Raw genomic sequence first — 25,943 nt, forward strand, 5'->3', positions numbered from 1 at the left:
ATGGGGATACTACTAGCCTACTGTACAGGGATGTTGTTAATTGAGTCTTAATTAAATGTTTGCAAATTAAAGATCCTTGATTGGAAGACACTGTAGATGGGCAATTTTGTGTCAAATTGCAGTTCAGTACTAATACTCTTTTCAGTCAATGCCAAGATTCGGGAGAGTGGAGCGACAGATTGTGTGTGGAGTGAGGCAAGCGCCTAACTCAGTCACATGAGAAACGACTTGGGCATGAAAGTCACCTGACTCCAGGAGAAAGGTTTCCAGTGGTGGATTGCAAAGAGATACAGGCACCTAACTCAGGGGGCAGGGACTTTGGACACTCCCCTCTCATTAGTATCTCCCATTGGGTGGTTTAGGCAGCTGTCCATCTAGCATCCTGGCTTTTGTGGATCCCATTCTTCGATACCTGTCTCTTCCCAGTTTTAGGTGCCACTGTGATCCACAGAACTGCTCAGCTGCTGCCAAACCTTGTAGGCAACTAATTTCACTTGGCACCTAAACTTTCAGGGTAAAGGCTCCCTAGACACCTATGTTCCTGCCTCTGGGACTCAGGCTTTGTGGATCATGTTGTTCCAGTGATTGTCTAGGCACCTAAAAGCCAGGTGTTATAACGCTAAGCACCGCAATGGTTTTGTCCCTCTGTAGAGCCAGGCCTATACATACAGACACATTACACTCGCCTGAATCATAGAATCATAGAATCATAGAATATCAGGGTTGGAAGGGACCCCAGAAGGTCATCTAGTCCAAACCCCCTGCTCAAAGCAGGACCAAGTCCCAGTTAAATCATCCTAGCCAGGGCTTTGTCAAGCCTGACCTTAAAAACCTCTAAGGAAGGAGATTCTACCACCTCCCTAGGTAACGCATTCCAGTGTTTCACCACCCTCTTAGTGAAAAAGTTTTTCCTAATATCCAATCTAAACCTTCCCCATTGCAACTTGAGACCATTACTCCTCGTTCTGTCATCTGCTACCATTGAGAACAGTCTAGAGCCATCCTCTTTGAAACCCCCTTCAGGTAGTTGAAAGCAGCTATCAAATCCCCCCTCATTCTTCTCTTCTGCAGACTAAACAATCCCAGCTCCCTCAGCCTCTCCTCATAAGTCATGTGCTCTAGACCCCTAATCATTTTTGTTGCCCTTCGCTGTACTCTTTCCAATTTATCCACATCCTTCTTGTAGTGTGGGGCCCAAAACTGGACACAGTACTCCAGATGAGGCCTCACCAGTGTCGAATAGAGGGGAACGATCACGTCCCTCGATCTGCTCGCTATGCCCCTACTTATACATCCCAAAATGCCATTGGCCTTCTTGGCAACAAGGGCACACTGCTGACTCATATCCAGCTTCTCGTCCACTGTCACCCCTAGGTCCTTTTCCGCAGAACTGCTGCCGAGCCATTCGGTCCCTAGTCTGTAGCGGTGCATTGGATTCTTCCATCCTAAGTGCAGGACCCTGCACTTATCCTTATTGAACCTCATTAGATTTCTTTTGGCCCAATCTTCCAATTTGTCTAGGTCCTTCTGTATCCTATCCCTCCCCTCCAGCGTATCTACCACTCCTCCCAGTTTAGTATCATCCGCAAATTTGCTGAGAGTGCAATCCACACCATCCTCCAGATCATTTATGAAGATATTGAACAAAACGGGCCCCAGGACCGACCCCTGGGGCACTCCACTTGACACCGGCTGCCAACTAGACATGGAGCCATTGATCACTACCCGTTGAGCCTGACAATCTAGCCAGCTTTCTACCCACCTTATAGTGCATTCATCCAGCCCATACTTCCTTAACTTGCTGACAAGAATGCTGTGGGAGACCGTGTCAAAAGCTTTGCTAAAGTCAAGAAACAATACATCCACTGCTTTCCCTTCATCCACAGAACCAGTAATCTCATCATAAAAGGCGATTAGAATAGTCAGGCATGACCTTCCCTTGGTGAATCCATGCTGACTGTTCCTGATCACTTTCCTCTCCTCTAAGTGCTTCAGGATTGATTCTTTGAGGACCTGCTCCATGATTTTTCCATGGAGATTTTTCCATGAGACACACTGTACATTACAGCAACTTTACTTGTCAGTTTCTTCCAGGAATTTAACCCTAATGAAAGAGACAGCACCTTAATACCATCCAATTTCAGAAGAACAGTAGGAAATGGCAGATTCTTTACCCTGCTCCAGCACACAGAGTACACAGTGAGTTAATTTCCAAATTGAGCCCTCTTTCCTTGCGTTGTTCTTTAATAAGCAGCTGTAAGAGCACCACATAGAACTCAGCCTCATCTTTTTCTGCCCAGGATCAGCTCTCTCTCTCCAAGACTTTCATTCCTTCTACCCAGAGGGCCACTCCTGCCCAACCTTATGTTCAGGGTGGGAAAAGGAGGCATATCTGCTACAATGTGTCAGGAGGAATGGGTCAGCATTTCAGTACTGGATTCCAAACACCTGCTAACACAGGGTAGGCCAACAGAAAATCCTAATACTTTTAGCACAGAACAACGATATGTAACCATCACAATACAGTTATTGATTATTTCAAAATGCAAGGACTTTTATTTCCCCAAATTCTGATTATAATCAATTTGGTATATTTCAGCTCATGACATGCACCTATCACATTGCTCTGGATGCTCAGAAAATAAAGGGTTTAGATTATTATTATTAATTATGATGATGATGTCAAATGTTTTGGAATAAATTAAAAATACATAAAAATGCCACTAAGAACTTTCCAATCCATTAGATCCTTTCTCCAGAATTCTTTAGTTGAAAGATGCCCAGTAATATTTCAAAATCATCCACTTGTGTTACCTTCTTTTTCTTTAAAAAATAGAGTAACACATAAAGTGAAACTAACAAAATGTGTTCTTTTAGCTACAGCAGTTTTATTTCAATTTGGTTATAATTCTGAAGGCAGAAGTTATGTGCAGTGGGAAACAAAAATAAATTTAGATTAATTTGCATTCTTTGCTCAGTAAGGTTGGGGGACTTTCTAGAGTTAATGTCTGCTGTACTTTTCAATTATTTACAAATCCATCATAATAAAGATTACATTAGACACAGAGTAGCATCTGTATCTGAGTTCTACCAATGTATTACTCAAGGAAGATGCAGTCTTGAAATAGAAATTCTCAAGGAAAATCATTCTCTTTCCACTTGATTAATCTGTCCCAGAAGCTGTCAGCTAGTTGTATGAATATAGTAACTACCTGATTTAGCACACCACGACAAAGAATGAAACCAAAAAATCACTTATTTTGGCTCAACCAAATTTACATCATTCTTCTGTTCATTTTTCATGAAGGATATATTTGTAAAGCAGAACGTGTATTGAATTGCTGCTGTTTATGTTGGGTCGGGCCCAACTTCTTTCTTTAGCATTAATGCAAAATCCATTAGCAGTCTGTTAGCAAATCCCAGCTCTTTAAACCAGGGTTTCAGCTGGTTTAAATCAACATTGTTCCATTGACCTCAATGGAACAATGGCAAATTAGACCCACTAAGGATTTGGTCCCAGGTGTCAAAGGTTAGAAGAGTAAAAAGTCAGCCTTGTGTCTTGACAGCAGCTGCCTGGGTTTGGACTGCTGGATCACAAGCAAATATTGAAGGTGAGATACTTGGCTGTTGGCCATTTGCTATTTGACCCCCGCTCTGCTAGGTAATCTGCGGTGGTGCTTGTGGAGAGGCTGTTCATCTGCCTTTCCTGAAAAAAGCAGTGCCTCGGGTGCTGTCATTAGTGAAGAGAGATTAGAAATAAAATAAAATAGTGGTAAGTTATAAGGAAGGGAACAGGACACTTTGGACCCTGTGCAAACTAGCCTCACCTAGACTATATAGGGGTTGGGGGGAACCACACTTTAATGAAAATAGAAGGATGACAGGGGTCATCATATCTTCCATGCTTAGGACCAGATTTTCAAGAGTGCACAACCCCCACAATTAAGGCCAGGTTTTTAGCAGTTTTCCAGGGAACTGCTGAGCACTCTTTTAGAAAATCAAGCCGCTCATTTAGCTGCCCAAGTGGGAGCTGAGCTGCTTTGAAAGTCTGGGTCCAAGAGTGGGAACCAAGCCATTCTGAAAATTCTGGTCTCATTCGCTATGGGAATGTGGGGAATTTCTTCAGTTCTATCATGCTTTTAGTGTAAGATGTCTACAGACCAGATTGCAGCTTGGAGTATGTGCCTCTGCAAGGGAGGTACTTGGGCCCAGATCCACAAAGGTACTTAGGTGTCTAACCTGATTTAGGAGCCTCCATGAAACCCATGCACAGCTGACACCTAAGCCTGAAGGTGCCTAAACTCACTCAGCGAGTAAGATTTTCTTTAGGTACCCATGGTTCTGCCACTGGGCAATACACACACAGCTGCTTCACTCTTGGTGTCTGGATGCTTATCTCCTGTCCAAGCCCCAGAGCGATCCAGGAACTGGGGGAAGAAAAGCATTTTCCCAACTATCTTGCCTTTGGGGCCCGATGAGGTAGGTGTGCTCAGAGGCCATCTAACTCCACATAAAACAGCCAGGGTGGGTGGTGGAGACCTCCCTTATAACCTTTAGCCCAGTGGTACTCACCCAGGATATGGAATACCACCAGTTCAAGTCCCCCCTCTTCCTATGAGGGGAAGGGATTTGAACAGGGATCTTCTACTGCTCAGGTGAGTGCCCTAACCATGGAGCTCTAGAGTTACTCACTTTTTCACTGGCCCAATTAATATTTAATTAAAGAGGAACAACGTCAATAAGAGGTTTACACAGACCCACATCAGACTATCCCATGGACACATTCTGGGTGAGTACCCTAACCACTGGGCCAAAAGCTATGATGGTGGTTCTCCTCCTGCCTGTTTTGTGTGAAGTAAAGCAGCCTCTGAGCATGCCCATGGGATCAGGCCCCGCAAGTGAGTTAGGCAGGCAAATACCTATCTCCTCCCACATCGTGAGTCGCTAGCAGAGATAGGCATCGCCCCGCAGCCTGCATCTAGGTGAGGGGGTGGGGCTTAGGACACCCCCTCTCGTTGGCATCTCCCGTTGGCTAGGTTAGGCAGGGAGCCACCTAGCCTGCTGGGTTTGCGGATCGTCTTCTAAGGGTCCTATCTCTCTCCATTCTTTGTGTAGGGAGCCTAGGCGCTGAACTCAGGCTTCATGGATCGTGTGTTCCAATGATGTCCTGGATCTAGAACATCAAATGTTAGGTACTGTGACACTCAGCTCTGCAACAGCTCACTCCTTGGGTGGATCCCAGCCTTCCTCCCTCACTTTCCTGTACAGTCTCCCCAGACTTTGGGTGCAGGCATGACGCTATAAAGCTGGGCTACATGTCTGCATACGGCTTCCCTGGGACGGGAGGGCAGGGAAGGGTGGGAAACGGGCAAACCCTTGGGTCCATCACCTGAACGGAGTGCTGGGGAAGTTGTAATTTGCTGCTTGTATAGACCAGAAACAAAATTACGATCACTTCCTATCCCCATGCTACCTGCAGTGGAGAAATATCATGCCATCCATTGCTCCAGACTGTGCTCAAAGTCACAACCTTACTGAGCAGAAGTGGGGCTTAAATAATTAACTGATGTTGAAAGTAACATTGTAGGGCTCTAGTGTAACGTATGTTTAGCTTCTCTCTATGGACCTGATACCACACCCCTTGAAGTCAATGGAAACACTCCTACTGAAGTCAATGGTTGTTGGATAAGGCCCCTTGAAGAATCACATCAACAGAACATTAGATCAATATTCTTGGTCTCTGGGGCCCAGGTTTTTCAAGGTATTTAGGCATTGCTGCACTCAACTCTGTCTGATAGAGCTGATGGAGGAAAAGATCCGAGGTTTGGAGATGCAGGTGGAAAGTCTGGTTGAGTTTAGGAAGGGGTTTGAGCAGATGATGGAGCAAAGATATGAGGTATCTGAAGGGAAAAGCTCAGACTCATGGATGGAAGCAGGGCTGGGGAATTTTGAGGGGAGACTGGATGAGGAAAGTGGTCAGTGGAAACATGTGACTCAAAGAACCAGGCAGAGAAAAAGACGGGCTAGTGAAGGAGAAATAGAGCTTAGGAACTGGTTTGCAGAGTTGGAAAATGAAGAAGGGGCTCAGCAGGTAGTCGCTGAAGGTGGAAGGGTAAGGAAGAAGAGAAGAGAGGCTAGCCCTATAGAAAAAGGGGAAGAGTCAAGGGAAACTACACCAAATATGAGCCCCAGGAGGATACAGGATGGGTTGAAGAAGATTGTAAGGGAAAATAGGAATGGAAAGAACTTGCAGCCAGAGAGAACAGGGGAGACACTGGAGAATAGCACTGTCACCAGGAAAAGGCAGGTCTATGTGATCGGGGACTCTTTATTGAGAAGAATAGACAGGCCTGTAACTAGAGCTGATCCTGAGAATAGAAGGGTGTGCTGTCTTCCGGGTGCTAAGATACGGGATGTAGACCTGAGGTTGAAAAGGATCCTAAAGGGAGCGGGAAAGAATCCCCTAATTATCCTTCATGTGGGAACAAATGATATGGCTAGATTCTCGCTGGAAAGTATTAAGGGAGACTATGCTAGGCTGGGGAAGACGCTTAAGGAAATTGAGGCTCAGGTGATCTTTAGCGGGATCCTTCCTGTTCCTAGAGAAGGGCAACAAAGGTCTGACAAGATTATGACTATCAACAGATGGTTTAGGCAGTGGTGCTATAAGGAGGGCTTTGGGATGTATGACCACTGGGAGGCATTCACGGACAGAGGTCAGTTCTCTCGGGATGGACTTCATCTCAGTAGGGAAGGAAATAGACTTCTAGGATCGAGGCTGGCACAACTCATAAAGAGAGCTTTAAACTAGGAATTGGGGGGAGATGGATGGGAGATGTCCAGAAAATCTCCACGCCAGATTTTAGCATTGAGAGGGAAGAAGATGAAGTAAGAATGGATACAGCCGTGGGTAGGAGAATGTATATAAGGAGTGAGGGCGGTGTGGATACTAGTCTAATAGGTTATACTGGATGTAGAATGACTGTGCCTAATAGGGTACAAAATGTGAGCGAGGCCAAACTGCAAAAATTAAGATGTTTGTACACCAATGCGAGGAGTCTAGGTAACAAAATGGAGGAACTAGAGCTACTGGTGCAGGAAGTGAAATCAGATATTATAGGGATAACAGAAACATGGTGGAATAGTAGTCATGACTGGACTACAGGTATTGAAGGGTATGTGCTCTTTAGGAAAGACAGAAACAAAGGTAAAGGGGCTGGAGTAGCATTGTATATCAATGATGAGGTAGAATGTAAAGAAATAAGAAGCGATGCAATGGATAAGACAGAGTCTGTCTGGGCAAAAATTACATTGGGGAAGAAAACTAGTAAAGCCTCTCCTACGATAATGCTTGGGGTGTGCTATAGACCTCCGGGATCTAATTTGGATATGGATAGAGCCCTTTTTAATGTCTTTAATAAAGTAAATACTAATGGAAACTGCGTGATCATGGGAGACTTTAACTTCCCAGATATAGACTGGAGGACCAGTGCTAGTAATAATAATAGGGCTCAGATTTTCCTAGATGCGATAGCTGATGGATTCCTTCATCAAGTGGTTGCTGAACCGACTAGAGGGGATGCCATTTTAGATTTAATTTTGGTGAGTAGCGAGGACCTCATAGAAGAAATGGTTGTAGGGGACAATCTTGGCTCAAGTGATCATGAGCTAATTCAGTTCAAACTAAATGGAAGTATTAACAAAAATAAATCTGCAACTAGGGTTTTTGATTTCAAAAGGGCTGACTTTCAAAAATTAAGGAAATTAGTTAGGGAAGTGGATTGGACTGAAGAACTTATGGATCTAAAGATAGAGGAGGCCTGGGATTACTTTAAATCAAAACTGCAGAAGCTATCGGAAGCCTGTATCCCAAGAAAGGGGAAAAAATTCATAGGAAGGAGTTGTAGACCAAGCTGGATGAGCAAGCATCTTAGAGAGGTGATTAAGAAGAAGCAGAAAGCATACAGGGAGTGGAAGATGGGAGGGATCAGCAAGGAAAGCTACCTAATTGAGGTCAGAACATGTAGGGATCAAGTGAGACAGGCTAAAAGTCGAGTAGAGTTGGATCTTGCAAAGGGAATTAAAACCGATAGTAAAAGGTTCTATAGCCATATAAATAAGAAGAAAACTAAAAAGGAAGAAGTGGGGCCGCTTAACACTGAGGATGGAGTGGAGGTTAAAGATAATCTAGGCATGGCCCAATATCTAAACAAATACTTTGCCTCAGTCTTTAATAAGGCTAAAGAGGATCTTGGGGATAATGGTAGCATGACAAATGGGAAGGAGGATATAGAGGTAGATATTACCATATCAGAGGTAGAAGCGAAACTGAAACAGCTTAATGGGACTAAATCAGGGGGCCCAGATAATCTTCATCCAAGAATATTAAAGGAATTGGCACCTGAAATTGCGAGCCCATTAGCAAGAATTTTTAATGAATCTGTAAACTCAGGAATAGTACCGAATGATTGGAGAATTGCTAATATAGTTCCTATTTTTAAGAAAGGAAAAAAAAGTGATCCGGGTAACTACAGGCCAGTTAGTTTGACATCTGTAGTATGCAAGGTCCTGGAAAAAATTTTGAAGGAGAAATTAGTTAAGGACATTGAAGTCAATGGTAAATGGGACAAAATACAACATGGTTTTACAAAAGGTAGATCATGCCAAACCAACCTAATCTCCTTTTTTGAAAAAGTAACAGATTTTTTAGATAAAGGAAATGCAGTGGATCTAATTTACCTAGATTTCAGTAAGGCATTTGATACCGTGCCACATGGGGAATTATTAGTTAAATTGGAGAAGATGGGGATCAATATGAACATCAAAAGGTGGATAAGGAATTGGTTAAAGGGGAGACTGCAACGGGTCCTAATGAAAGGCGAACTGTCAGGTTGGAGGGAGGTTACCAGTGGAGTTCCTCAGGGATCGGTTTTGGGACCAATCTTATTTAATCTTTTTATTACTGACCTTGGCACAAAAAGTGGGAGTGTGCTAATAAAGTTTGCAGATGATACAAAGCTGGGAGGTATTGCCAATTCGGAGAAGGATCGGGATATTATACAGGAGGATCTGGATGACCTTGTAAACTGCAATAATAGTAATAGGATGAAATTTAATAGTGAGAAGTGTAAGGTTATGCATTTAGGGATTAATAACAAGAATTTTAGCTATAAGTTGGGGACGCATCAATTAGAAGTAACGGAAGAGGAGAAGGACCTTGGAGTATTGGTTGATCATAGGATGACTATGAGCTGCCAATGTGATATGGCTGTGAAAAAAGCTAATGCGGTTTTGGGATGCATCAGGAGAGGCATTTCCAGTAGGGATAAGGAGGTTTTAGTACCATTATACAAGGCACTGGTGAGACCTCACCTAGAATACTGTGTGCAGTTCTGGTCTCCCATGTTTAAAAAGGATGAATTCAAACTGGAGCAGGTACAGAGAAGGGCTACTAGGATGATCCAAGGAATGGAAAACTTGTCTTATGAAAGGAGACTTAAGGAGCTTGGCTTGTTTAGCCTAACTAAAAGAAGGTTGAGGGGAGATATGATTGCTCTCTATAAATATATCAGAGGGATAAATACAGGAGAGGGAGAGGAATTATTTAACCTCAGCACCAATGTGGACACAAGAACAAATGGGTATAAACTGGCCACCAGGAAGTTTAGACTTGAAATCAGACGAAGGATCTGATCAGAGGACCATCAGAGGAGTGAAGTTTTGGAATAGCCTTCCAAGGGAAGCAGTGGGGGCAAAAGATCAATCTGGCTTTAAGATTCTACTCGATAAGTTTATGGAGGAGATGGTATGATGAGATAATGGGATTTTGGTAAGTAATTGATCTTTAAATATTCAGGGTAAATAGGCCAAATCCCCTGAGATGGGATATTAGATGGATGGGATCCGAGTTACTATAGAAAATTCTTTCCTGGGTATCTGGCTGGTGAATCTTGCCCATATGCTCAGGGTTTAGCTGATTGCCATATTTGGGGTCAGGAACGAATTTTCCTCCAGGGCAGATTGGAGAGGCCCTGGAGGTTTTTCGCCTTCCTCTGTAGCATGGGGCATGGTTGACTTGAGGGAGGCTTCTCTGCTCCTTGAAGTCTTTAAACCACGATTTGAGGATTTCAATAGCTCAGACATAGGTGAGGTTTTTCGTAGGAGTGGGTGGGTGAGATTCTGTGGCCTGCGTTGTGCAGGAGGTTGGACTAGATGATCAGAATGGTCCCTTCTGACCTTAGTATCTATGAATCTATGAATCAACGTTACTGTGCCTAGCTTATTTGGGAGCCTAAATATTAATTTCAATATCCTATCAACTTTCAATGGGATTTTGGCTCCTAAGTGCCTAAATCCCTTTTGAAAATGATATGTTGACTCCTAAATTAACTATGCACAGCAACGCTGAGTGCTGGAGTGCTTAAATACCTTAAATCCTGGGCCTTGATATATAAACATAGATCTTTTTTTAAAAAAATAGTAACCAACTATAAGAACTGTAAACATAGTGAAACATTTTCTGCTGCCATTTTGAACTTTCAGTGACTGCACCATATCTCACATCATGCTATGTTCTGCAATTTTCTCCAGAATCTTTTTGGAAGCATTTTTGCTTAGGAGCCCAAAGGTCACAGCTTCACTTCCCACACCAGGACATAGCCCCAGAGCCAGTAATGACATTGCAGTGAAATACAGGGCAGGCTTCCAGATGGGACTGCTAGAATCATAGAACCATAGATGATTAGGGTTGGAAGAGATCTCAGGAGGTCATCTAGTCCAACCTCCTGTTCAAACAGGGCCAATCCCCAACTAAATCATCCCAGCCAGGGATTTGTCAAATAGGGCCTTAAAAACCTCTGAGGATGGAGATTCCACCACCTTCCTAGAGTAACCCCTCTTGCCCATCTTTGGTTCCTGTCTAGGTAAAAATGACAGATTATGAGCCAGATGCATAACTGGGGTAAATCATCAGCAGTACCCTTCTCAATACTCCTTCTCTAGGTAAAAAGAAAGTGTATGTGTGTGTGTGTGTGTGTGTGTGTGTGTGTGTGTAAAAAACATAATTGCTTCTGTTTGTTTGCACCATGCTTTCAGTATCTAAGATATGCCTTTATAAACCACTGAGGTATGGAAGGTGTTATGTTAAAACAAATGTTCTTTTCTACACTAAATCTGTGGAAGATTTCATTACTTGAGGCCTAATATTGCACATCTGGGCCCTTACCAATTTTTTTTTCAAACCATCTTCAGCACATTAAAGCCTAGAATTGGTTGCAGGGAAGCATTTGGACAGAAGAAGAAATATGTAATTAAATATTATGGGGGCTAAAAGACCATTATTTGTACTAAGCCTCTCAGTTTCCACTACATATCACAAACAATAATAAAATAAACAAAGAACTACCCAGAGAAAGGGCTGCATAAATAGAAGTGAGGTTAGTGACTCTTCTGGGAGCCCCTCTGCCAAGCTGTAGTTTCATTTTAAATGTTTAACAACTGTGCCTGCTATACAGGAATCTGTCCAAGGGCAGAGATTAGTTACCTTTATACAGTCAGTCAACAGGGATCTTAAAGTCATCTGAACATTTTATGGAAAGATCCCCTTTTAAAAAAAATCTAATTTTTGAAAATTGCATACAATAATTACAGTGGTAACATGAGTTATTTACATACAGTAACTTCCATGAAATGCAGGGCTCTCCTGGGCCCACAAAACCTTACAAGTCTAAAGCTGTCATGAGTGTTCAGGTACTGTGAAAGAGGATTTAGTGGGTGGAAGCCCATTAGCCATTAAAATGGTGTGTTGTTAGAATGATAATCCATATGCAAACTCCAGAAATGCTAAGGCCCCTGTCCTTCAAGATATGCTTGTGCAGACCCCTGTGCTAGCATGAGTCCCAATGACCAGGGGATTAAGCTAGCCTATCTGTTTGCAGGATCAGGGGTTAGGAAAGTTATTTGAGGGCCCCAACATTTCTTGGGAATCTACAGGATTTTCTCCATAGCTGGGTCTAAATCACTATTCCCTCCCCGTGCATAAAATGTATTAGATTCTGGACCAAATCCTGAGCTAGTGTAAGCTGGCATTCATTTTGATGGGGCTATACCAATTTACATCAGGTTAAGAGCTGGCCTGGGGAGTAGAGATGGGATTTTAGAAGGTTCTGTTTTGTAGCAAGAAGTGGAGGTAGAAAGTTACCCTGACGGATATGATCATCTAGCACATTTTAGCATCCCAATATTTTTAGCAGAGAAAAATATTTGTCGCATATACTGTTGTATCTAGTGCTGAAGCATAAGGGAAGGTGTCACAAATCAGTGACCTGCACACCAGATTCTACAGAACAACTGCACTCCCTTACCTACCGGAGAACCAATGTCTCTTTACTAGTCGCCCTATCTTTGGTTTCTCTTATTTTTTTTGACTGCTACAAATAAAGTCTGTAGCAATAAGTATGTGACTGTTACAGATTTCCCCTGCCACAATCATTTTCACATACAGTTGCAGGCCACAGGAGAAATGAGCCAAACACAAAAAAAGCTAAAGAACAGACTCCCAACCCCCAGGGAGGATGCAGCAGAGGTGTTTAAGTGTGAACAGCTAATTGCAGAACAGATGGTGGAGCTGTCTTCTGGAGCATGAGAGACTATGTTCCATAAAGCTAGTGAAAAAGAGCCTTAATCCATCTCTGTAAGGAAAGGGAAGAAACAAAATTCAGAACAATGAGAGAGAAAGTCCTGTGAGCTTATATACTGCTCTGGGAGGATCACTATAGAACTGAAAAGAAGAAGAAATAGTTGAGTCCCTCCAAAGTTGCTCTTCCTCTAAGACAAAAATAAAAGCACCCAAAAACATAGCAAAGAAACCAAGAAGGCAGCATTTCTCATTCTCAAGCAGCTTCTTCTCCCAAACAAGGAAAGGGAGCACGTCATGGAGGCGGAACAGGAGACTTGGAACAGGCCTTTTCTGCCTGTGAGACAATGGTGAAATGGGTCCTAATGTAAGGATTTTGATGTCTAAAGGCCAATCTGAACAGAAGATTTCAGGGAGCCTCACAGTAACCTTCTGCTGGGTCCCCCTGTTTAGCCCATTTATCAGAGCTGAATATAAAAAACTACACACACACACCAAATATAAAAGTAAATAACAGTTTATTTAACTAAGGGAAGAGGAAGGGAGGAGAAGGGAATGGATTAACAACTCTGGAAACTTGGGATACCACTTGCACCCACTCATACACTCAATGATATATATATGTTCTTCTACCTTTCCAGATGTTTACGCGGAAGATGGCAGGATCCAGATGACCGAAGCCGGCGATGGACCAATGAACTCCGACCGTGGACAGCAGATGAATTGGACAGGTATGTATGTATCCCTATCTTAACTCCCACCCTATCCCACTTTGCGTCATCTGTGTGTGTAAGATTGAACTAACTACTCAGACTAGGTCCGTGTATGCCAGTCTGCTTTCCCAAATAAAAGCATAAACAAACCCAAACCTATTAGTAAATAGCTATTGCAGGCCATAGCTACTGCCAAGATGGTACTGCAGTGCGAGAGAGCTGGACACTTGAACCTCTGACCACTCGAAAGCTCCAGAGACCAAGAGCCCCTAGCTCCTCCCCTCACACACTTTTATAGGGAGCTGTTGCCAGGCAAACCTAGTTTCCCACCTTTGTGATTTCCCACCTTTTTTTGGTACCAAGGAACAAGAACCTGACACAAGATCGAGGTTACCTTGTTCTTTTACCAAAACAAAATGGCCCTTTGAGTTGCAGAACTTATTTTAACTTATGCATATATTTCAATAATTTGGCAGAAGTAAACAGGGTTTAAAACCAAAATTAACACTAATAACTCTACATATGCAAACCACTGAGGAGAATTCCCTGGAGAACAAAAATCACAATGCAAGTCAGTTGGAAGCGCCAATGTAGCCACAAGTAAGAGTTTTCCCTTGCCCATTGCTTACTGGAAACAGACCTTGTTTTTTTCTCTTTCTCTGTCCAATACACACACACGCATATGCCCCTATCCCTCGCCACCAAATCTGAAGCCAGGTGCTGAGAACCTTTTTCTTCTTATGTTTATTGGGTTTTCATGGAAACAACCATTTTGTTGAGGCCATTTTCCAATGAGAAGACATTGAGGGAAATTTTTCAACTTGCATATCTATTGCTGAGCAACCCGTAGCTGTAGGGCCCCGCTGTTACAATGGGATTTGGGCTAGTGGATCTGTGTAGATTGCAGACCCAATATTCATGCTTGTCACCTTCTCCCACTTAGCACTCAGAATAGCTTTGTGATGCTATTGCAGGACAAAGCACAGCATACCCAAAGCCTGTTCCCAACCACACATGGCAGTTCCACTGCTTTTTTAGCCATGAGAGTGAGGGATTTGCCCTAATATTATAGAGATATAGATCTTCCTTCTTAACACATCTACAACTAGTTCAATATTTGGGCACACTCCCTATTAAAGTTCTGCTTAAATTGTTTATAAAGGGTTCATAAAATTAATAGATTTTTTTAAAAATACTTAATTGGTTGTTATAGAGTCCAACAGACTGCTCATAACCATGACTTATAACCATCTAGAACACTTGATGTGACCTTGATCAACTGGAGAACTGATCTGAACTCAACAAGACGTAATTCAATAAAGACAAGCACAGAGTACTACACTTAAGAAGGAAAAAATCAAAAGCACAACTACAAAGTTGGGAATAACTGGCTAGGCTGAAGTACTGTTGAGAAGGCTCTGGGGGTTATGGTGGATCAAAATTGAATATGAGCCATCAATGTGATGCAGCTGTACCAGAGGCTAATATAATTCTGGGGTGTATGAACAGGAATGTCAGATATGACAGAGGACGTAACTGTCCTGCTCTACTCTGCACTACTCTCAGCTGGAGCACTGTGTCCAGTTCTTGGCACCACACCTTAAGATAGATGTGTACAAATTGGAGAGAGTCCAGAGGAGAGCAACAAAAGTGATAACAGGTTTAGAAAACCTGAACTGTGAGGAAAAGTTGAAAGAATTAGTCTTAAGAAAAGAAGACTGAGGGGACATGATAGTCTGCAAATACATTATACAGAGGATGGTGGTCAATTGTTCTCCACATCCACAGAAGGTAGGACAAGAAGTAATGGGCTTAACCTGCAGCAAAGGAGATTTAGGTTAGATATTAGGAAAAACTTTCTAACTCTAAGGGTTGTAATAGACTTCCCAAGGGAGGTTGTGGAATTCCTGTCATTGGAGGTTTTTAAGAACAGGTTGGACAAAAACACCTGCCAGGGGTGTACTTGGACTTGCCTCTGAGCAGGGGACTGAACTAGAGGACATTCCGAGGTCCCTTTCAGCCCACATTTCTATGATTCTGTATTCTTACAGCCATCTATAACTCAGGGGCGATTCATGTCTGTAATGTGCTTCTAACATTTATTTAGTAACCTTTTAAAATGGAGCCATCAATATTTATACAATCCTGGAATTGGATGCACTTTGCTTTCCAACCACCATTGTTTTATTACTGGGTCCTCATTTAGTTTTGTCTCATTTCTGTAGCATTGGGGTAAGCTTTCAGCCAAAATTCCTCTTTAGCCATGCAAGGAGAAATGCCTGGCTGTAGAGCAGGGCTGTCTCTCTTCTAGGGCATTGCCTTCCCCTGCTACTATCCCTGCAAAGAGAATGCTGCCCATCGCAGCAGGGATTTGGAGAAAGTAGGCACAGGGCTGGGAGTGGAGCGCCCTGACCTGCTAGCACAGCAGGGAATCTACTAAGGAGTCCTTGTAGACTGTAGAAACACCTTTTAATGGGAATTCTGGGGCATCTGCTGGCAGAAGAAGCCCTCACAGCCTTAGGGACAAGGTAGGGAGGGCACCCACACCAGTGCAGAGGCACAGGGAACTTTCTGTCCACATGGAGGACCTTGGCCTCTTGTGGATCCTCAGGGATCTTCACAGATCTTGGGGGATCCATAGGGCAAGTGGACAAATTACCCAGCTCTTCCAGTGAGCTGGGTGGGGGCAATGTCCCTGATGAAACTGTAGCAAAGTTGCCCCCCTTCCCGAGACTTCCTTCCTTCCCACCCACAGGACAAATTGACCTGGCCCCTGTTTTTTGGCACACAGTAATTTTCTTGCTGAACAAGGGTGGCTTCTATCGCTCTTATTGACAGTAAGAGGTTATTTAGAACTAAACAGTTACAGCATCAGTATCCCCTCTTCACCAACTATACCTCCCACTGTTCCTGAGCAAAATTTCTGGACAATAGCTCTCTTCAATCACTTTCATTCGACCCTTTTACATTCTCTCAGAACTGCCTTTTTAAAATCCAATATTTCTGTGCCGCTGCCTTTGAACATATCCTTCCAAGTACCTCAGACAACCTGATGGCATAATGATCAGTTCACCTTGGAAGATGACTACCTTTTATTTGTCATTTCGGGTTCATTTCCAACAGCTACAGCTTTTGATCTTGTTGATTTCTGAAGTAAAAGAGCAAGAAAACTGTCCCAGAACAACTACCAGAAATATTCATCCTTTCCCAACCATTCTGCAATCTTTATTCTAGTCAATAGCAGGGTCATTAAAATTCTCCATGATCACCGTGCTAGGTTTTTTATGAACCTGCATAAACATTCCACACATTCACTGCCCTCCTTCTCCACCCTGAAGGTCTGTTACAATCTCCTGTTATCTTTTTCTATCATTTTTATTTTCCCCCTTGAGTTCTCCTTATTAGAGCAGCCAAGTCTGCTTAATCATTTCTTACTTTAGACCTACTCCCTGATTCATACATTTCTATAACTCCTCCTGTCCTATTGGCTCTTTTCTTTTTCATAGCCTTTACTTTACAGCAGAGAAAAGTGGCAGGATTCATTAGGAAAATCTGAATATGTATCCAACACTGCAGAGTGGTGTATTTTCCATGCAATGGTTTCCATCCAATAACTACAAATACTAAACCTATTGTCACTCTTACATCCAAAATATGTTTAAAGACATCCAATAAACTGAATACAAGTTCTTTTATGTCCTAAAATAAACATTGGACCAGAACATGAGACCCTTATCAGCACTGAAGAGCAGTTACACAAGCAGTCCCAGTGAAGTCTATGGGACTTATTCATATATGAGTAGTTACTCAAAAGGGGCAGAAAGGGGCTCATGCTCCAATTCGAACTCTTTCAAATATACCAGGACACTTACAGCTTTACTCACATGGAGTAGTACTTCCCACTGTGAGTATCCCCATTGAAGTAAACAGGGCTACTCACCAAGTAAGTTACTACTCAGGGTGAGTAGGCCATCAAAATCTGACTCTCAGAATAGATTTTGAAAACATTTGCATTATTTTCTTTTTTTTTAAAGTGATGACAAGGTAGAGTAGGAAGCCCTGAATATGCTCACTCTTTGTGAACCGGAGGAATGGAAATTAATAATTCCAGGCTAACCATTAAGATTCATAGCTAATTTCCATTATAGAAGATTATCTTCAGAGATGAAAAGGAGGTTTAAATTGTTTTAAAATGAAACCCGTTTTCATTTATATTCGGTTCCTTTTGCACTCCTTAAGAATCCATCATTTAAGGCTCAGGGATGATTAATGGCTGGCCATACCGCATAGTACTTTTAAGTAGCACTGGGTGAAGTTCAAAAGGTTCAGTTCACTTTGGAGCAGCTCCACTAAATTAAAATGCTCACGCAAAAGTTATGAATCATCCAAACTTTCAGAGCATAAGTACAAGCTGGGGTCTAAAAACAATTGCTTGAAAGCTGTATTAAGAATACATGAGCTCTGGGTAAGAGATGGGGAATAGGGGCTCTGACTGAAGAGCCAGATGAAGCATTGACTCAGGGTCCACAGCTGGGGCAGCGTGAAGCTGCACTGTCCTCAGAGATGTAGATCAGGCGGGGATTGTGACACAGTCACAATTTCTTCCTTCCCTCCCTCCCTGAGAGGGGGAAACTGCTGTTGGTCTCTGCCAAGTAGTACGACAGCCCCACTATGCCAGTTGAGCTGTGCTGCTTGGTGTGCTCAGAGGCAGATTAAGGTCTCTTGGGGCCCTAAGCTAGAGCAAGTGGGTGGGCCCCCTCCCTACCCCTTCTACCTGCAGTCCTGCCCCCCTTTTGCCTCTTCTGCCTGTGGCCTGGCCCATGGCCCCACCCCATTCTGCCCCTTCCCTTGCAGCCCTTCTCCTGTTCCACCCACGGTCCCACCCCATTCCACACCCCTTCCCCCGCTTTCTGTGGCCCAAGACCGGAGAAGCTCTGTCAACCCTGCCATGGGCCTGGGTCCGCAGCAGAGAGTGAGAGCTCCTGCAGTCCCAGGACCGCAGCTGGGGTCTGTGAGCTGGGGCTTCCCCCGCTGCCCTGCGCTTTTGCCAGGGACCAGCGCACTGAGTCTTCCCCCGCCCGCCCGCCTGGTGCTTCTGCCGGCGACTGGGGTCTGGGTGCTGAGGCTTTCTCTGCCCCGCCCACCCAGCACTTCTGCCAGGGCCCTGGGGTGCTTGGGCTTCCCCTACCCACCCAGTGGCTTCTGCCAGGGCTCTGGGCTTCCACCGCCCTGTGGTGGATTTCTGCTAGGGTGCCCATTTTTCCAGGGCCCCGTCGGCCCACTGGATAATCCACCACTGGCTGCACTAGTGGGGCAGTCGAGGCTCTGCCCTTTCCCTCCAACCCTTGCATGGGTGGGGAAGCAGTGGACCTCTAGAAGTTGCTTCTCTTACCCCATATTGTATTTCATGAGGGGATTGACTGGTGCAGGGAAGTGAGGGGCAATCTTACGTCTCCTAATTCTCTGGCACAGATGCGTAGGGAAGCCACGCTCTTGCCCTAAATAGGCATCTCTTGGAAACAGCAGCAGCTTAGAGGAAGAATGGGGTTTCCTTTATTTAATCTTTTTGTTCTTAAAAAGGGGGATGAGTGGTGTGAACACTGCTTTTACCCACACTACACTTTGCAAATCGGCTGCCATTACAAAACACCAATCTGTTGATAAAGAACATCCAATGCCATAAAGTCCTGGACTCTGCACTTGGACATTAATCTTCCCCAGCCCATTGCCCCAACCTGAAGTTAAAGGGCTGAGGGGAGTACTTTGCTGATGACACACAGGGCAAAGGAAGAGCAGCAGGCACATCTGATAGCACCCCAGGCTTCCATGTGGACCCCAGGTCTAACGGGAACTCGTCACTCTGCATGGGGTATGGCACAGCAAGCAGGAACAGATCAGAAGAGCACTCCCCACAAACATGCAAGGCAGCATGGGGAACACTGACTAAGCAGCTTGGTATTTCCTTATCTCCATTGAAATGGGACAGTGCTCTGGGATCCAGCCCTGCAACCAGAAGTGGGTAGGTGGTAGGAGAGGACATATAGCACCACTTAGAATCAGTGATGCACAGAATAGTCCTCCTGACCTATCCTAATACTTCATTGCGACTCTGATGGGATTACTGCATCATACGCTGGTGCCGGGTTATTATGATGCAAACCTCACAATTTAATGCCAAGACATCACACTGGGGTTATTAGGGCCTCTCTGTGGCCCCAGTCCTATAAACTCATGCATGTGCCTAACTTTACCAAGGTGAGTAGTCCCATGGGAGTCAAAGGGCAGAAAGTTAAGCACTAAAGTGTTCACAGGATCAGGGCCTAAGATAATTAGCACCACTCTCCCAGGCAAAATCTTACTGTCAGAGGCCCAGTTTAATCCAATTTTCCTTTTCTTTTTTCTTTATGCCACAGTAACTTCATTTGTTTCCACATCTGGTTGGTGGATTTTGCAGCAACTTTGCTTTTGATGCAAAACTTCTCACAGCTCCATAGGCTTTGAGATGGGGCAAGGAACCAGACTATATATCTGTCTTGCAGTCAAAAGTGTCCTGGGTGCCTCAGATATACAAGGAAAACATGTCCCTGACCAAAATGGTTACAGCATACATAGGAACACACAGGAAAGGTCAGCTGGCTACCTTTCCTGCCCCTCCCTTTCTCCTGTCCCCATGTTATGTTCACCTCTCTGTCTTGTTAGCAAACCTTAGTTGTTTTCTTATCTTCCCTACTCTCCAACCCCAGTAGAAACTTTTATCATTCCCTCAAACTCACCCACCTCATGCCCTGAACCTTCCTCCCAGCAAATCCCCTTCCTCAGAGTCATGGTCTTCAACTCCCAGACTGTGCAGTTTCCATGAGAAACTCACAAATTCCATCCAAGGAACAAGGAGAGCAATCTGTGACTGCAAGCCACTGCTGCATTAGCTTCGTCAATGCATTTGCTAAAACTTAAGCCCTTATGTTTGCCAAGTTGTAGTGGTGACAGATAGTGGGAATGGGGCTGTTAATGTGTGCTGGACATTTGCATGAACAGTAGATGCAAACAGGGTGATAATGGTGGTGACTACTGGTCATATTTGGAATACTGCTTGCCTCTGTGGCTCTTAGTAAAATATCTAATGATTAGTGTCTTTGAGCAGGAGATATTTGGCTCAATATCTGCTAATTTAATTTTCTGGGAATTAAGAAATTGACAGATTTCCTATTTAGTGCTAATTTAGCTAGCTCAGGGGGATTTGGTATTCTACTATTGGCTTGATGGTATAGCAGGGACTATTGTCACAGCTATATTCAAATAGGTGACTCACTCAGCTTTAAAATAATAGAAAAGAAAAACGACAGGGTAAAGCATTACACTAGCACTTCCTCGAAAATGCTGGGAGCTTGGATATTTGAAGACAAATTGATTAGCATCCCCTGGGATTCTGCAAATAGACACAGTATATCAGAGGCACTGATAAGGATGCGCCAAGTTTGAGTGTCATCACACAGTCAGAAGTATCCTATCCTTATAATTCAATGGGTAGATGAGACTCATTCAAATGCTCAGCTCATTACTAGTACATCTGCCTGGCTCCATATTACTCACAGGACAAAATGTGAGCTTCAGCTGCCAAGTCATTTGGGCCTAACGGTTTCCTTCTGCGCTGGATAAGTAAGGTCTCGATGTTCATGGTAAATACACAGAGAGGTCAGTTTACTGAACACTGTATACAAGAGGGTGAGCAACCTTATTAAACAGGGGGCAATTGGTGCCATTTAGGCACTGGAATTTGATTCTCAGAGGAGACAAAAGCCACCCAAAGGCCACTGAATTTCATGGGGTGCCTAACTCTCTTAGGTTCCTTGGAAAATCCCAGACCAGCTGTCTTGGGAGCGGTGTGGAGCAGCCCTACTACAGCAGAAGCCAGAGAAATCAACTCCCACCATGAGCATCACAGTGGGCAACAGGTGGAACTGCACAAAGCTTTACCTCTTTGGGGCAGGGATTGCCTTTGTTCAGCACCTAGCGCAACAAGGCCCTGACCCTGACTGAGGCAGTGAGATGCTAACCCAACAACAATAATAATCCTGTGGGCTGAGGCTGCCTGCTCCCAGATAATGTCATAGACTGGTGTGGAGGTGGGGGCCATGTATTTGTCTTTCCCCCAGGGGCGCTGGAACAATTTGTATGCTGTGGGTGCTGAGAGCCATGGAACCAAACTGGAAACCCTGCATGTAATGGAAACCACTTCAAGCCAGGGGATGCAGCAGCACCCCTAGTTCCAGCACCTATGCTCTCCCCAACCCCCTTTGGGGTGATGTGTGCTCCGATGGGGCAGTGACCTTATTCACACAAAGATAGGGACTGCAGTTATGGCAGGAGGTTGTGTGGTCCCACCCTCAGTGCACCTCACCAGAAGAGTCACACTATAGCCTATTATCTGTGCACACTCTGGGGCAAATCTTCATACGGGCAGGGGGAAACCCAATGACTGCACTGTGCTCTGTTGCCCTTTACATGAATCTCCAATGGGGCTAGGATGGAAGGATCTGTGCAGAGACAGATCCCCAGCCATTTCTCCGGTGCATCCATGCCTTGCACCCCTTGCACAGACATGCAGGGGGACCCTGACTCCATTCCCCACAGGGGATGGGTATCCTTTGTGTGGCCTAGGGGACTCATGTGGCAGAACCACACCTGTCTCTCTGCCAAGAGAATCCCTGCAGCGTTGGAAACAGGGCAGGATTTGCCTCCATGTGGCAGCATAGTTCAGAGAGGTGTAGTTGGCGCACAGGACTCAGGAGCAGGTACAAGCCTCTAAAGCAGGGGTCTCAAACTCAATTTACCTTAGGGCCAGTGCCAGTCCTCAAATCCTCCCAGCAGGCCAATAATGTCACTCATGCCGCTCAGAACCCGCCCCCCCCCAAAACCCCCATCCCCTACCTGCATAAGGCTCTGGGAGGGAGTTTGGGTGGGGGAGGAGGTCTGGGGTAGGGCATTGGGGTGCAGGCTCTGGGAGGAAGTTTGGGTGCTGGGTGCAGGCTCTGAGCTGGGGTGGGAGGGATGGTGGTGCAGGAAGAGGAGGTGGGGTTGCAGACTCTGGGAGGGAGTTTGGGGGCAGGAGGGAGTGTGTGGGAAGGGGGAGGGAGTGCAGACTCTTGGAGGGAGTTTGTGGGCTGGGGGTGTGTAGGGAGGGGGTGCAGGCTCTGGGAGGGAGATGGGGTTGGAGGGGTATGTGGGGAGGGGGTGAGGGTGCGGTGCTTACCTGGGACTCCAAGGCGGGGCAGGCCGGGGGGCCTCTGCACGCTGTTGCCCCCGGGCACCACCCCCGCAGCTTCCCATTGGCTGCAGGGGTGCTTGGGGTGGGGGCAGTGTGCGGAGGCACAGCCCCACCCCACCCCGGGGACGCAGGGTGGGGCCAGCAGCCACTGGAGTGAGCAGGCTGACGTCGCTCAGATCCACTGCACTGCCTGGACCCCTGGGTGGGAGCACCCGGGGGCAGCAGGTGGGGCCAAGAGAAAGACCCGACCCCAAAACTGCTGAAGCCCCATGGGCCACACTGGGGAGGTTTGTGGGCCACAATGGCCCGGAGGCCGGGAGTTTGAGACCCCTGCTCTAAAGTGTCTTTTCCCTTCTGCAGCTTGAACCCATATGCACAATCTACACAGCAATCTATAAACGTATCTGCCTCTCCATTAATTTCATGCATATTGACAAATGGATTTGCACAATTCCCTTTGAGAAGACATGAATCTTCTCCTCAAAACAATAAGCCCCATTTTAGAAAGTCTCCCACTGAGCATAATTTTCCTATAAATGCATTAGCATGCAAAGATTGTGGCAGAGGAGAAATGGAAGCTGATGATATTAAAAAAGTGATTATGAAAGAATCTAAAAGGGATCAGTGCCTCTTCAGAGACATCCTAGTGTTAGACTTTTCACTTTGACATTCACTTTATAACTTTCTAAAGATTACTATTCACATACACACACTTATTTATAACTGCATCCATTAATCACTCTTAAACTCGGCATGCAGCTCAAATCATGGGCACATAAAGTTCTGTCTCTGCTCTCACAGATGGTTGTTAACCAGCGGGAAGCAAGCTTTTAGTTAAACAAGTGATGCTCATAATATGTAACATGATGAAGTAGTAGTAGACACTCCATTTAAAGTCACATTTAACATTTTAATTAGCCTCACCTCAGGTGGCAAATGCTCATTTACATTATTCATGAGAACGGTCTGATATAAAGAGAAATGATAGGAGGAGGAAAAACCACACGTTTTGTTTTGTAAAATACAGAGGCAGCTGGTAGATTTTTTGGAGCAAATATTTTTTCTTGCAGGCTATATATGTTTTACCCCTTTTATTTAAAACATAACTTGAGGGGGTTTCTTGCTTATGCGTTAACCATCTCCAGAGCTAAATAAACTCCACCCAGCTGTCCACAATCTGGGACTATGTCGGGATTCCCTCCATCCCACCCTCCACTCCATATTTGCCTCATGCCCTTGAACCTTTCTGTGAAGATCTGAGCTCTCTGATGACCTACAGTGACTGCTGCTTTTCTGCTAAACGCTGTTCATTTTAGAGTTACTTCATCTTCCCAATTCCCCTTCACATTTCAGGCACCTGCTATGTTGTGTTTGCCATGCAGACTGGGACAGACTTCTTTGTTATTTGCCAGCGTGTGGCTCTGAAGCTGGATTAGGGTTCTTAGGCCAAGACTATAACAAATGATACCAATCATGATGACTAGCAGTCCATTGAGGATGGTTTGGTGAAATGCATGGGTATGTTTACACTAGGTGCTGAGGATGTGATCCCAGCTCAAGGAGGTATCCTCCTCACACTAGCTCTCAGTGTTTAGTGCACTAAAAAAATAGAGCATAGCTGTGCCACCACAGGAGGTGAGACAACAGGCTAGCTGTCTCGATTGCTTAGCCTTGGAGTCTATAGGGCCCTACTTGAGGTAGCTAGTGCATTCCACTGACACAACTACACTTTAGCATGCTAGCTCGATGAGAGCGAGTATGAGTATGTCTCCAGCTCCAAGTGTAAACATACCCTTCATGTTCAGGAGCCTTCGGTACACGAAGCCCTACGCCACTGCAGAGGCCGAAGATCAGCACTGTCTCTCAGTCTCCATGACAATACACAATACATCTCAGCTAATTGGCCTTCCACAATATTCTGATCAAAGTGTGAATCTCACGAAAAAATCTCCCGGAAGGAATCTGGTCCTGTTGTTAAGAGCACAAGGGACTTAGGCAATGTGGGTTCAATTCCTGGCTCTGCCACGGATTCCTTGTGTGATCCTGGGAATGTCAGTAAATCTTCCTGTGTTCCCCTTCTGTAAAATGGGAATAATACTTCCCTAACGCCATGGGTTGTTGCGAAGACAAGGATTCTATGGTGATAGGACCTGGATAGAAATATTCTCAGGCTACACACATGTGTGTCAATGAACACTGACCATGGGACTGCAATGGAAGTGATTTCAAGAGACACAGGGCCAAACCCTCATGCTGTTGGTGGCATGAACATGGTCTGAGCTCAACAGTGTGGCCTGAAGCATCAACTGTGGAATCCTGAGGGGAAAGTCACCCCCTCAGCATAGAAGTTGATGTTTGGCCTGGTCAACATTATTTTAAAAGTCTTTTCTCCCCTTTGACAATGTAGCTTGTGAGAAAAGATTTAATTCATTTTGACTTTTCAAAAAATGCAAAGTTTTGAAAATAATCAAAAACGTGCACTTAACTTTTTGTCCCCTCCCGCACTGGGAAATTGTGAAAGTTAAAAAAACCCCAACAAATTAAGAGTAAAAAAATAAATGTTAAACCCTTTCCCATGCTCTGTGTGTATGTGTGCACGTACATGTGTGTACTACAAAGGAGACTACCCCAAAATTCAAAACAAAATGTTTCTAAACAAAGGTTTTCAATTTGAAAAATAATTGTTTCAAGTTTTCTCTTCATAAAAAAGTGAAAATTATCTAATGTAGTGAAGACTTTTCCCACTAAGTCTTCAGGGAAAAATGATTGTCCTTTTAACGAGCTTGGTACACCTCCAGGATAAGGGACCTGGGGTGAAACCTGGACACTTAAGTCAATGGAAGTTTTGTGCTAGACTTCAACAGGGCCAGGATTTCACCTCAGGTCCTTTACCTCAAGCAGTCCCATGTTCAATTCCACAAATGAGCCAAGGACCTGGGTTCAGTACCCATAAGTGATCTTCCCCTCCCCAAGGACAATGTGTGTGTGTGTGTGTTTGTGTGTGTGTACACACGCACACAATACCTTTGAAATTCATTTGCACATCGCAGAATCTGGCAGTCTGACTGCTCCAAGACCTTGAAAACCTGGTGAATCCAATGCCCCACAAACTGTAGTACACTGCCTATTATTCAATGAGTGCCCTTCAGCATCTCTCTATTGGTGTTGTAGTAAAGATATGAAAGAGGTTGAAAACTTAAATACAAGTACAAGCCCTTGTCTAGATTAAGGAACTCAATATTGTTAACCCCAACCATTTAAAAATCACGTCAGGCCCCAAGAAATAATGAGACTGGACTAAACTCCATGAGATTATTTTAAAATAGTAAGT

The sequence above is a fragment of the Dermochelys coriacea genome, chromosome 9 (genome assembly GCF_009764565.3).
Source record: "Dermochelys coriacea isolate rDerCor1 chromosome 9, rDerCor1.pri.v4, whole genome shotgun sequence".
NCBI classification, from domain to species: domain Eukaryota; kingdom Metazoa; phylum Chordata; order Testudines; family Dermochelyidae; genus Dermochelys; species Dermochelys coriacea.